Raw genomic sequence first — 15,501 nt, 5'->3', positions numbered from 1 at the left:
GAGGGAGCTCTTCTTAATATTTTGACACCAAAATCATGTCGATACACCTTACCGACTGCGAGTAAAGCCACCCACGCTTTAACTTGACAGACTGTAATTGAAAAAGGTGGAAAATAAGAAAGTGACAAAGTTTGGAGGTGTCGAAACTGAAGATTCAGTGTACATTGGTGGGGTCACTATACATATTACGATTGTCGAATGAAACGAAGAGTGGGATCAATTGTTAACTGGAATTTCTAGTTAACTCGCTTGGGCACTGGAAATACCTGGGTCAAAAAAGGTGCGGCCAACTGCAACTAATCCGGCTTTATACTTGGCACATACTGCCAAGATGATAATCGCCCTTCTGAAATATCACGCAGGTCCTCTTGTGGAAATCTGGTTAAAGGACTATCAATGAGGAAATGGCCAGGTGTCAGTGGAAGAAGATCATTTGGATCAGATGTCAGGGGTAAAACGGGACGAGAATTAAGGATTGCTTCAATTTCTATCACATATGTTTCAAATTGTTCTTCCGTTAATAATGTTTTACCTACATTGCGTGACAACTGGTGTTTGAAAGATTTTACGGCAGTCTCCCAAAGCTCACCAAAATGTAATGATAATGGGGGAATGAAGTGCCAAATAATTTTTTCTTCTAATGAGCATTTCTGAACTGAAGGATCATGTTCTGCTGATTAAATAAAGTCATAGAGTGCTCTGAATTCATTGCGTACTCCAAGAAAATTTGTAGCATTGTCCGAATGAATGTTTTTAGATTTTCCTCGACGGGCAAAGAATCTTTTTAAACAAGCAATAAATGTTTCAGTCTTCAAATTGCTAACCAACTCGTGGTGGATAACTTTAGTCGCGAAACAAACAAAAATTGAGACATAGACTTTCACCTTATTTCGGTTTCTGTAATGCTTTTCTTTTACATAAAAAGGTCCACAATAATCAATTCCCATATTTAAAAATGGTCGAGCTGGAATTCAGCGATTTTCTGAGAGATTCCCCATAATATAATTGATAATAAGTTTTGTTATGTGATGGTTTCGCGGTAAGACTAAAGGATGTTTTTTTCTGGAATTTTTTAATTTGTTAGACGACCGCCGACTTTGATAATATCCTTATCAAGAAATATATTGAGCGAAAGTAAACTACTTTTTTCGTGGACCAATGCGCTTGTCCTTGTTCAGAGTGTTGTGAATCAAACGTAAACAGTAAGCAAGTACGTTATGTAGGGTTCGAAGTGAAGAATATTTCTCTAATATATTCCACTTCTTTGAAATTGTGAGGTTAAAAGATTTTATGATAGGATTTTCACGTTTTCCGGGATCATCTCCCGTGTGAAATTTTAATTCAGGCCAAGTGTCTTCTTTTTGACAGAGCCATTTCGACCCATGTTGCCAAAAGGTGTTGTCAAGAAATTCGTGTGGGGTTTGACCTCGACAAATAAGGCAGCCGGGTTGTCGCGAGTGGGAACATGTCTCCGATCTTGTAAGGTTTGTTAATGTTTGAATTTCTGCCAAGCGAGTAGCTTCAAATGTCATCATGGTTTAAGATGGGCTGTTTATTCATTGAAGTGTAAGTGTAGAATCTAACCAAAACTGAAATTTATCTACTTTGATTCTAAGAGATTAAATAGCGCTTGAGTATAATTCCGCTAACAAGAGTGCCGCACATAATTCTAGCTTTAGAATCGTAGTGTATTTTAATGGTGAAATTCACGATTTTGAATAAAAAAGCGATTTGTAATGTTTTCCCTAATTATCAGTGGAGCGAAGGTGTATGCATGCTCTATATGCCTTTTCACTAGCATCGCATAACCCGTGTAAAAGGATTTCCATTTGACTTGATACGGTGATATACCTTTTAAATTCGAGATGATTCAAAAGAGGTAATTGATTGCGATAACTGAAACAAATTTTTTCTAAATTCGGAGGGACTGACTGATCCCATGAAAGTTTGGGTTTCCAAAGGCCTTGAATTATTATTTTCGCCGACACAATTACTGGCGCTAATAGCCCTAGTGGGTCGAAAAACTTCGCGATTTGTGAAAAAATAGTTGTTTTTGTTAGCTAATTATTTAAATCAGTGAGAGTCACCATGTAAATAATTGAATCAGTGCTTGGATTCCAGAATAGTCCTAGAGTTTTAATATTCTCTGTGGGGTCTAGAGACATGTGAGTATTTCGCTAATAATTTTTAAAATCATTAGTTAGTCTAGCATTATTTAAACCCCATTTGTGTAAATTGAACCCTCCTTTTTGTACAAGGTCAATTATATCATTACGAAGGGAGAGAGCTTCTTGATACGTATTTGCACCTGTTAGAAGGTCGTCGACGTGAAAATCGCGTTTTAAAATAACTGATGCGGTTGGATAATTTTCGCGTTCATCTCGCGTTCAAGCGTTCGAATCGCGAGAAAAGGTGTAGATGCGGTTCCAAAGGTTGCTGTATTTAGATTATATACTTTAATTGGATTTTGTGAAATAATCTGTGTTCGTTGGTTAATTGAATCTGTCAATACATTTGCTATATTTCAGCTGTGAAAGCGAAAAGGAATATGCGAAACCTTTTAAAAGTTAAGAAAAAATCATCTTGGATTGTGGGTCCTATAATCGGAGTATCATGTCAAGAAATGCCTGAGGAAGAATTTCAAGAACCGTCAAACACGACTAGTGTTTTTGTTCTGAGACTACTATTTTAATAACTGCATAACGTGAAAGAAAAAATCTGCAATCCAACGATTCTTTGTCTTTTTAAAAGTGTCATGTGATTCTCGTTAAGATAACTTTGAATACATTCAAAATACTAATGTCTAACAATTAGATCTTTTTTAAATTTTCTCTTAAGATAGTGAAACCGATTAAAAGCTGCTTGATGTGATTCACTGATTTTAGTTTGATTCTGATTCAAAGGTAACTAAATTGTATAACGACCAAACTCATCCCATTTAGTGTCTTGGACGTAATACGTCTTACAGGCCTCTTCTTCCGCGGAGGGCATGGACGCTGTTGGACATGAATCTAATTCCAATAAAAGAGATAAATCTGGAAATTTGGTAAATTACAATACAGTTTCGCATGTTTTGCGAGCGCTTGATGAAAACTTCCTGCTACTACTCAGCCGAGTTCTGTTTCCTGGAAAACGGCAGGGTAATTTGCAATTGGAATTTGACCCTGGCGTAAGAAGTGATAAAAATATTGCACGCCTAGAATCATATCGACTTCGGTTAGATTATAAAATCCCGCGTCTGCTAGAAAGAGATCTTGTGGTATTTTAAGTGAACCACGATTAACAGGTAATGTGAGAATAGTATTGCCTATGTCTTTAACAACAAATAATGAAAGATAATGCTGTACATTGTTATATTGCGATTTAATGTTAATTACGAACTGGGACAGGGGGTTCTTAAATAGAGTGAGTCGATTTACTCTGCTGTGGTAAATTATTAGCTTGATTAATCGAATCTGAATCTTGTTAATTGAAATGAAAAAGAGAATTATGTCTTTTTCCGAATTTACGAAACCCGTCTGAAAAGCAATTTTTTAAATGGTAATTTCCTCGTGAGCAGTTAACGCAAGGAGAGAACTTCGGAGCTGCTTCATACTTTTCTTTGGGAGATAAAATCAAAAATTTGCTGCATGAATAAACGCCATGCTCTCCCTTACAAATGTAACACAACATTTTTGAAAACGGTTTTGACTGCAAATCATTTGCACGGGAGGTCGTTGACGTAGCAAAGCCCATTAACGAATGACGCGAATTTTGACACGAGTGTGAAACGCCTTTTAAATGCGAAGCTTTTTGAAAATTAACTTGATTAGTGGCTGCGCTTATCTCCTCAATCTGGGAGCGGCGCTCTAAAAAGTTTAAAATGTGTAAAAGGGTAGGTTTTTCTATATCACAGATCGATTCCTGCCATTTTTCGATTGTGTATTTATTTACTTTGCTCTTAATTATATGATAAAGCATTGCATCCCACTTATCTACTTCAACGAATAGTGCGCGAAGAGCTCTAACATGTTTTTGAATTGAATCATATAATACGCGAATTGAAAATTCTTTTTACATAGATGGCAATTCAAAAAGAGACTTTACATGGCTATCAATAATAAATTTTTTATTGTGATATCGGCCATTCAAAAGTTCCCAAGCTACCCTGTAATTTTCGGTAGTCGTTTCAAGAGACGCACTTATATTCACCGCATCACCTGTAACGCAGCCTTTTAGATAAAGAAATTTTTGAATGATCGGAATATCTTGATCATTGTGTATCATGAAATTAAAGACATCATAAAATTCTAACCAAGTATCAAAACTACCAAACAAAAGTTGGAATTTTCAAATCGGGTAATTTACCTCTATGAGCGCGATGACTTGAACTAAATTTTGTGATCTATCGTCAATACTTTCATGAAAAAAATTACCTGAATTTAATGTCAAATTATCTCCCAAAATATTACCTGAATTTTCGCTGTTTGCGTAACCGCTACTGTTAGGCACAATTTCTCTTTTAAAATTTGTTAGCGCTAATGATGATGCAGGGATATGCCATCACCTTTTTATCAAATTCTTTACTTTTTCGGGAATAAGTTGACATCTGTTCTCAAAATCTGATCATTCTTTATCATTAATTTCTTCTTCTTCATTGCTGAAAGTGAGTTTATCTATTTCAGCTTGACCTTTATGGGATACTTTTTATAAAGGAATATGTTGCTCTTTTAACTGAGTTGCTAAATCGAGAGTCTCTATGTCAGTTTCCCCAGTAATTGAATCAAACACTTTTTCAACGTTTTTTTTATTTCGACTTTATTACACTACGATTTACGATGAAAACGTTAATGCGTTCTGCCATTTTGAATATATGCGATTTTTATTGAATGGAGAAAAATTGGGAAATATTTGCATGTGATAGGAAAACTGGCAGTACAATTAACCAACTTACTTGTGACTTCTCGGCGAATGATGTGCGATGAATACTGAAGTTGCTGCCACTCAGCTTACGAAGATGGATTTGCGAAAATTTTTATATAGCTGAAAATCCGAACCCGCCCGGATCTCGGATGGAAGCTGCGATGTTTTTTGGTCCCTGGTTCTCTCAGTTGGATCACAATTGAACGTTAAAATTTTAGATGTCCATGTTGCTGGATTACTGAGCTGTGATGCTCCAGGTGCACGAGAATTGTCGCTGAACCCACAAATTCATGTCGAAATATGTGATACTTTTCCACGTCTCAGAATAAGAAGCTGTGATGCTTTATGGTGCATAGAACCTTCCGCTCAACCACAAATATGGGTGAAAGTAATTGAAATCTCAGATGTGTCCCGGATTTCTGAAACTTATCCGAGATATACTTCTTGGCTTTACACTGAATAATCACTGCTGTGATCTGTAAATGCGTCTCAACTCACTGAAAGTTTCAATGATTTTATGTCCACTATCCTGATTGAAGAGTCACTTCACTGTTCCATTTTATTGTCACTTTTGCACGGTTTCATAGAAGCACAATGTTTTTTGTTTTTGGAATTGTTACAATTTTGAACTGAAACTGATTCAACCGACAGGGCGCGTTTGTTTTTGCTGACTCATATAAATCATCCGCGACTCGAAAAAGAAAAAATGTTTATTGTACCTGAAATGGTGGTTGTTTTGATAATAAATATTTCCAGGTATTTATTTGACCTTTCTATATTTACCCAGATACACAAAGTTGAAACTAGTACATGAAATGCAAACTGATTCAAAAACGCAATAGTTTGAATAGATAGAAAGATTGAAATCGGAAAATCGGCTTGGACGGCGAACTCCGAGACCGATGCTAAGCAGTTAAGAGTTGAAATTGTAATAATTGGAAAAGGTGGAAAATGAAAAAGTAACGAAGTTCGGTGGTGGCGAAACTGAACATTCAAAGCACATTGGTGGGGTCACCATACATATTTCGATTGTCTAATGAAACGAAGAGAGGGATCCATCGGTAACTCTTCTTTCTAGTTGTGCTGAAAATACTTAGGATTTTAATACTGAATGAACTGAAAAGAATGAAGGAACCTTTACTAAAGTACATCAGCTTATCTTGAAATTTATGATTATGCCCATTCTAAACTGTAGGGTTATAGCATAATTGCAGTGTCGAAGTTTTGTACAAATTCTTTGCAGGCGATAAACAAACAAACCTATTGTAAAACTAAACTTTGGAAAGAGAAGTAAACCTAAAGTGAGTAATTATAATTTCTATTTTCTTAAGAAGGAACAGCAACTTTGAAGATCAAATAGATAAACACTAAACTTTTATAAAGATTTGTTTTTTTTTAATTTTTCATAAAAATGTTCCTTAATTTTTAATTTAACGACGAAGTTGACAGTGGTTGGAAATGATTTATAGAAACTGTTTATTGCTTTTTCCATCAATTAACCAACTAATTTTCGAAGATAAGACTTAATCGTTTTCACAGAATCAGTTAAGAATATCTTTTCTAAGTATTTTCCCTCTAATACTTTGTAAAGTTACAGAAATTAATAATGATTCAAACAATTTTAATAAAAATAGTCAGAGTTTGGCAATTTTATAACGAATACACTCAATCATTTTACGGAATTAACTAGGAATATCTTTTCAATGACTTGTTAGCTTGAAAATAATTGTTGGTTAGCCCATGCTTGGTCCGATTATTGGTTTAGCAATAGTAGACAAGTTACCCATCTTTTTAAAATCATTCGCACGTTTTAGAAAAAGTTTTGAGAAAATTGGAATTTTCAGTTCGAAACGAAGTTCAAACTTTTGATTTGTTTTAAAGACTTTTTGAAAACGTTCTGATTATTTCGTTGAATGGTATTCCACTATGCCAGGACATTACTCTTCCAATGAAAAGAAATATCTCTGCAGAAGAAAAAAAGTTCTATTTTCAACACTGCAATTTAAGTGTCTTTGTTTGTAACAGTTTTTTTCGGCAAAGAATGTATTGCTACGAGATGATTTTTTTTAGATAAAAACAAATTTGACAGTGAATGATTTTTTTAAACAACGTAAATAGATATGAAGCTTCAAAGTTCAATATTTTTCAGCAAACTCATTGTTGGAAAACATTCAGTTTAAAGCGTAGCCAAATAAAGTAAATTGTTTTCAGAATTTTTAAAAATTTGTATAATAAAATTAAGAGAACAACATACTTCTTGAATCTGGACCATGGACAGGAGTAAATATTAAATGATTACTGAGTAATTATAAAAAACTCATGTACGCAGGAAGCTAGTTTTTGTTGTTGTTTATAAACTTAGCGAAATCAAAACAACCTTTTGTTTAAATTAATTAGTGTACTTTATTTGGACCCTTCTGTTTTAATTATTAATTTTAATACAAATATTCTTTTTCAATATTGAAAACACGAATTTGGTAATAAATTAAACGATAAGAAAAATGGTTATTATTGATAAACAAGCTCAATAATTGAACATTTATTTTCGATATTTTTATATTTTAAAAGTAGGTGGGGTCAGGTCAGCTCAGATAGGGATACGCTTCAGGATAACTGGATGTGGTTGCCGTCTAATGCTCTCTCGTTTGTTGATGCACAAAGATTATTTTCAGAATAATTCACAGTTCACATTTCATTAAAAACCTGATTTATAGATTCTAAAAATATACACATTATTCATGTAAAGGGAATTTTTTGTTCCTAATGTATTCACCCTATTTCTGATGATATCCCAGATTATTACAACTTTATATCCGTTTTATAAAAACTATTTTGAGTCACCGTCAACAGGGTTTGAACCCAGGGATTATTGTTACGTCTCAGTATCAGGATTCATAGAAATAGAGAAAGTGTAAAATAAAGTAAAGGTTTAGATGGTGTCAGTTTGATAAAGACAGAAATACACATTGTCAGTTTAGACAAAGAAAGTAATTAAAGTGCTGCTTTAGACAAGAAGAAAGTGACTAAAGTGCAAGAGATGTCAACATGATTTGTACGCATCAAAGGAACAAGCATGATCGCCTCTACATATAAAGATTATAATTAAGATTATAATTAAATTTCTGTAAGAAAAATCACCGGCAGCGGTTTTAAAGTAAACTTCAATGAATTTGAGTGTGCAACTTAAAGGAAAGGAAAAACATACTTAATTGGAAAACTGGGCAAAATTTAATAAGAATTACAGAAAATTAAATCAGAAAATGCAGCGGCAACTGAAAAAGGACAAAAAAACTCAACATGCATGACACAAAAGTTTGGACACACGGATCCGTGCGAAGTTAAGGATTTGGAAAAGAAGAATCTGGCAGACGGCATAAAAATAAAGGATTGCGGAATTAGAAAGTAGTGTGGATGATGTATATTGAGAAAAGTGTAGTGATAGCTTTTGTCCCAAGAAATTTTACAGCGAAAAAAGCAGAGTTTGATTCGATACACACGGATTTATGTGGAGTGGACCCATGTAGATAATGTCATCCGGAAGTAAAAGATATATTTCTACTGTAATACGAGATTATAGTCTTTTTGAAACAATATATTTGATGCTGTATAAAAGGGTGGTAACGAGTCTAATTAAAGAATTTATAGAATTCGAAAAGACACAATTTGAAAAGAAACCTAAAGTTAAACGGTCTGATCGAGGAAAGGCATATTTCAAACACGAGTTGAGTTTAAATATAAAGAGCAAAGAGATGCGTGTACAAGTATACTGAAGTTTACTCACCATAAGAAAACAGCGTGAAAGAAAGAGAAAATAGGTCTCTAAAAGAAATTGGCAGCTACAAGCTAATCGAATCAAAATTGGACAGCAATTACTGGGATGAAGTAGTGAATACTGATAATTATTTGCAGAATGAACCATTAACGAGAGCAAGGGAAAAAGGTGATACGAATTATGGCATTTCAGGAAACCAAACGTAAAAAATTAGAAGATTTTCTATTGTCCAGATCATGTACACATCTCTGCAGAAAAGCGAAGAAAGTTGGATGTATAAGCTGAAGAAGAAAACAGCTTTGAGGGAATAAAGGTTGGAGTTCCAGCTGATCTTTTGGAAGCTAATGAAGATTCTGAAGAAGAAAACACTCAAGAGAAAAACAAGAAACATGAATCCCGTGATCAGGATTATCAGTTAACAGAAGGATATGCAGATTCTAGTTATGATAGTGACAGTCATAGTGACAATGTCATCTCAGAAGGAATTCAGGACATAGGAGCAAGGCGTTTAAATCCGAGTAATAAAGGTGTAACATCAGACAGGTATTCAGCAGGTTTTAATACTGTTCCGCAAAATTACAAAGAGCCAAGAAATGTCAAGGCAGCAATGTAGAGTTCAAACGTGCAAAAATGGAAATTAGCTACTAAAGAAAAAATGAGGTCCTCAAAGAAAAAAGGCAGAAAGCCAAGCTGGATGCAAAAGGTTTTTCCAAAAAATTCGGGGCCGATTATGATGAAGTTTTTGCGCCAGGTAAGGAACACATTGTACGTAAGTTGAATAAACCTTTATATGGTTTTAAGCAAGCTGTTGAAGCTTGCGATGAACAGCTTAATAAATTGTACAAGAAAATGGTTTCTTTTAAGGCAAAGCTGATCTTTATTTAAATACAAAAACTACAGAAAAGGAAAAGTTTCCAAAAATATTTATTTTATGATAATTTCATGATTGAAGGCAAACAAGAAGATCAGATACTTAAACCAGTCAAAGCATTAGGGCAACATTTTCAGCTAACTAATTTAGGTTAATTGCGTTATTATCTCGGGATGCAAGTTGCCTAAGATATGCAAGGAACTGTATCATAGATGCGAGATATGTTAGAGTAAGGATAATGAAAAACCTTTCCACGATACAAGGTACAAAGAGGCATCAGAAAATTATCGTTGAGGAAGGGCTTGAATTACAACGTTAATCAATCACTCTTTTTAGCATACTAAGAATAAGTGAGGATCATATCATCCTCGAAAAGGATAAGCTTAAGGATCAGTGAGTGTGGTTGCCTTCTCGTTTTTACTTGTCTCTCGATGTATAAAGATTCTTTCATATTTGCTTCTCAAAAATGTACAGTCCATATTTCAATAATAACCTTATTCACTAATTCTAAAAATATATACCATATCTATATGAATGGAATTTTTTGTTGTTAATATGTTCAACTTATTTCTGATTTTGAAATCTCAATTAATTACTTTTTTATAGAAGCTATTTTGAGCCACTGCCAACCCCATTGTTTTGTATTTTAACTCTTCCATTGTGTACAGATGAAGATAAAGTTAAGGAGCTATAGTTGTGGAGAACTCACCAGTCATAAATAATGCAATGGAAAACTCGTGAGTTTCATCTTTTTGGTGAAGACCAGGAGACATGTAAAAGAACTGGAAAGCATTTTCTCTTGGCTAATTTTCTCATAGGCTACCAAAGGATAGTATCGGGACACTAAATAAATTCTAAGCAGGTTCTACTTAAAAGGTTGACACATGAACCCTACAGGTTCATGAAATACGTAATGATTGTTATGTGCCACCATTTTATTGACCGTTTAAATACTTTAGATTCACGAAACTGTAATGTATAATTTCCATATGAAAATTGCCATTAGAAGGTATATACAGATCCTTTTTTATTGATAACGAAATACTTAATTTTATGCTTTAAAATTTTTATGAATCCTTTGTTACACATAAGAATGTCATAAATTGAAACAAATAAATATGCTGTAGAGATAATTTCAAAGAACCAATGAGGTTACGACTAGTGTCAGCTGATGTATTTTGCGCATTAAGTCCGAGTTAAAAAGATTACATAAATACAGAGCATTTGAAGGAACCAATAAGATTGTGACAAATGTAATATACACTGAAATATTTTAAAGGATCGATTCGCTAGTTAGTCTTTAATAGAAATTTTCATAATTAGGTTTCTTTCTTCCAGAAAAATGAGAGCTCTGGTTGACATTCTGTGTTTCATCTTAGTGCTTTTCCCTAATCCTATAGGTAAATATGGGATTATCTAAATTTTATTTTAAGGGCTTTATTAGTGTATGTCCAAATCTACACCATTATCTAATTATAGAAAATAATAGTAAATTATGTAACCAGGCAATAAACTTGTGCTTTCTACTAGGATGTAGAATTTAGCGTTTAAGCCAAAGGCGAGGTCGGTAAAACTGCATTCGAGTATAAAACAACTTTACTGCCGTGGTTCATATGATACTTTATCTCCAATAGGCAGAATATGAGCTCTTTTCTGAAAAACGGCGCTTGATTGTACCTCCTACGCACGCACTTTACGTGCCGCTTCACGTGTCACTTTACGTGCCGCACGTAGCAGTAGAATAAAGTGCTATTTCAAATCCGTTCCGCAGGAAAATTAAGTGGGCTTGTTCTGCCTATTTTAGATAAATAATTTTATTATTCGAAATATTAACTAATACAATATTTGATTACCTTAAACAGTATTTGATTTTCTCCTTATCCTTTTTCAGAATTAGTTTGCTCACATAAAGGTGGAACATTTCGTCCAACTATCATTCAAATTCATAATGTTTATTATTATGAAAGTTTCATTTATCCAGGTAAAGCTATTAATTTAGTACGAGAAAATGGTTATGTAGGAATAGATGAGAATCACGAGTATGTCATTGGATTATACCTACTTGGAAAGTTGTTCCCTTTCATGGCTCGTAGAGCGGATCTTGACAATCAATATGGAAGAGTTAAAATACTGCTAAAGGGCAACATTGCCAGCGAGATTGTACCATTGAAATGTGAAGATCCTCTGAATACTGTTTTTGGTAAAAAAGGCCAACCAAGACACATTGTTCCAGTCGAGTTTCACTAGTAGGGTGACCATCTTTACATTTTTTTAAACAAAACATTTTTGTCAATTTTTATGTGTGAAATCCACACTGTCTGATTGTGAAAATATACTATCTATGGAAGAAGAAATTAACCCTCACATAGGTCTGTCCCGTCTTTCCCATCATTTATCTCATCTTGATCCACCCTTAGATCAGTCAAGGTTCAACCCTGGCCTAGAATCTTTGATTATGTATAGAATTAGAATAACCAGTTTAAAAAAATGCATTCATTAGGATTTTTCTGTATTTTTATCATTTTTATTAATTGACAGCTTCTTCGACATCAAGGATCAGCCTTCGCGTAGATATTCTATTAAAAAAAAGGAATTTAAGGTTGAAAAAATTCAATATCCGTTAGCAACAAAGCGTATAGAATAAGAAATGTTCTTGCTTTGACTTTAGGAACCGATAAATATTACAATCTAATTGAATAACATGGAACTCTCAATTTTTTAACTAATTTGATACATTGCTGACTAATGAATGTATCACAAAAAATAATTGAAAGTATAAATCCTAACAACATTGACAAACATATAAACATAACATTTTTTATTAAAATAATTGTAAAATTTCTGACTCGTGGGTTATTAATTGTAAAAACACTAAAATGTTTGAATTTATTGATATTCTTATTCCAAGTATTAAATTTACCTTCACATTTTTAACAACAAAGAACTAGAATATCATCAAAATTGTCAAAGTTCTAAAAACTAGTATGGATAACATTTTTTTAAAATTACAGAGTGAACTAAAACAGAGTATTCTTTCTCTTTCTCTATCTGAACATTGCATTTAAAAACCTAACCTTATTTGTGATTCTGATATATTTCTTGCTGAAAGTATTACTAAGACTCAAACATTTTTCAAAGTACATAAAGATCTCTTTATCGCCTATGTGCACAGGAGCAATGGGACAGCTATTCTTAGCAAATTAGGTTTCATTAATAAAATGCAATTAATGTCAACTGATTCAATCACTTATTTAAAAATTGATACTTTTATTAGTTTAATGCTTATAGTTGCATAAACTGCCAGGGTCATTAGCGACTGTACTGTAGGGTTAATTATATACTGTGGGTTATCTGTGCATAGATGTGGACAGAAGCGAAGCTTTCAGAAAACACGTCCAGTCTCGCTTCCTGCTTTGAGAATCAAACCCGCGCCAGCGTTGCTGCCAAGGCTGCAGTGTTGGAACATAAGACAAACACTATACCAGCCACGATGACTCTTTACAAAAAAAATTATTAGTAACCTTATCAAATCAATAAAAATAATAACTTTCAGAAACTAAACGATTGAATTATAAAGGCCTCTTAAGCCCAGCTCATCCATAAACTGAATCGGTTACTAAGAACATTTTCGAATGGCGATGTTGCATGAAATAAGATAAAAAGATATCTTTATTCCTTAGTAACTCATTATTTTATTTCAAGAAGAAAGAATTTTCTATTGAATCAGGAACATGTTTTTTTAAAATAAAGTTTGAGTATTACTCCCGCTCGCGGCATCTCCACTCCAATATTCCTGATACATTCACTAAATATTCCCATACACGTATTCTTCTAATATTCTTGATATTCTTGATTAAAGTTTTTAAAGATTCTAAATTATTAAAAATCATTTTAAGAAATGTTCGGAAATTTCAAAAGAGTTTATGTATCATTGTGTAATCACAAACTATGTTCAACTGCTTAAAAGGATCTTAATGAATTTCCAAATAATTTAATGGGATTTCAAAATTCTTTAAAATAAAAAAAGATTAAAGTTCATAAATGAATTTCAAAAGATTTAAAGTTATTTTAAATAATTTAACAATTCAAGAGATTTTTAGTGATTTTAAGGGATTTTGCAGCATCTCAATCGATTAAGTTTAGTTTAAAAAGTCCGTAAAGGAATTAAAAATATTGCAAAGCACTTTAAATAATTTTTAAAAAAAATCAAAAGTGTTTAAGGATCTTCATGTAATTTAAAAATATTTTTATTTATTTAAAGAGATTCTCAGGAGTTTCAAGGGATTTAACGGGAGTTTTTTTTTAATTTTGAAGTTTATAATCGAATTTTAAATGATTTCGAATTATTCAAAAGTGTTCAAGATATTTTAAATGAAATTACGGGATTTAAAGTAATTTTGAAGAATTTTTAATGAATTTCTGTAAAATTTAAATGAGTTTTAAGATTTTGAAGTAATTTTAATATATGAATAATGTTCTTGAATTCTTTAAAGTCTGTTAAATCTTTTGAAATCTTCAGAAATTTGTGAAAATCCTTTAAAATCTATTAAATTTCTAAAAATATATATTGAATTTTTAAAAATATTTTTAAATGTCTTCAAAAATTTTTGGATTTAGTTTAAATCTTGTTTAATCACATAAAATATACAATAATAATTTGGAATATTTCAACAATCTAAAATCTTAAGGTAAACTGACCATTACTGGGACAACGTAAAAAATATTTCCAATACTGGGACAATAATAAATATCGTTGAGTACCTTTTATATTCCAATTTAAATTCTAAAACCAAAAATGTTTTATTATTTTTGAAGTTCTTTTAAATTTATTATCACTATTTATTTTTGTCCTAATAAGTTATACATTTAGTAAAAAATAATCAAAAATATTCCTCAAAATGTTAGAATGAACTGCTACAAAATTCACCATTTTTTCATTCATTTTAAAACTTTCCGCATAACTTTTACAGTATTGCATTATTAAAATTTTTTACACTAAGATAAAAAGTAATATTTTTGCACATTTATAATATGTTTAAGAATAAAATTCATAACTTTATTTTTTTTGAAAATTCGTCTTTTTGGTTCGAAAGCGTATCTTTTCAATTATAAATTTCATCTTTCTTGAGCAAAAATGCTACTGTGGTTAAAAATCAATCTGTTTAGGTTGAGGCTTTAGGAGTTTGATTGGAAATTCGTTTTGTTTTTAAATTAGTTCGTCTTCTTTCAATATGTAATTAAAATCCTTTTTGGTTAAAATGTCAACTATTATTTTTTTTATCAAATCCTACTTTTATGGTTCACCTAATACTTCAATTTTCGAACAAATTCTTGAATTCTTAATTAAAAAAGACGAATTTTCTACCAAAAAAGATTAATTCTTATTAAAAAATATATAAATAGATATTTCGAACAAAAAATGTTTTTATTATAAATTAAACATGACATCATTTTTTAAATAACTAAGAATTTTGATTAAAAAAAAATATATTTTAACCAAATTTATAAATTTGCTACCTAAATAATATCATTTTTAACAAAACGGTTGCATTTTTCTTCAATAAAAATGTAATCTATAATTAAAATGACAAATTTTTGAACCAAAAAGACGAACTTTCAACAAAATAGTTGAAATAATTATTAAAACAGATTTCGCAGCAATAAAATTTTCAACCAAATAATAAAATTTTTAACCAAAAAATAATTTGAATTGTTTTAATACATTTTTCAATTTATGTATTAACTTGAATTCAAATTCAAAATTTACTACTAAACTGTTTAATTCGCAAGTAAATCAATAATATTAGTCTATAATATTAAATTTTAATGCATACATACTAACTTTATTGAAAAAATTAAATTTACGAGTTATTATTAAATTAATTACTTAAGCAGTGGCAAAAATTTCAGGTTGGAATTAGAGGTTCCAATAAACTACTTTAAACAGCTTTTTTAG

Source organism: Belonocnema kinseyi, chromosome 1, assembly GCF_010883055.1.
Source record: "Belonocnema kinseyi isolate 2016_QV_RU_SX_M_011 chromosome 1, B_treatae_v1, whole genome shotgun sequence".
NCBI lineage: Eukaryota > Metazoa > Arthropoda > Insecta > Hymenoptera > Cynipidae > Belonocnema > Belonocnema kinseyi.
The sequence above is the reverse complement of the archived record's forward strand: the minus strand, read 5'-3'. Positions refer to the sequence as shown.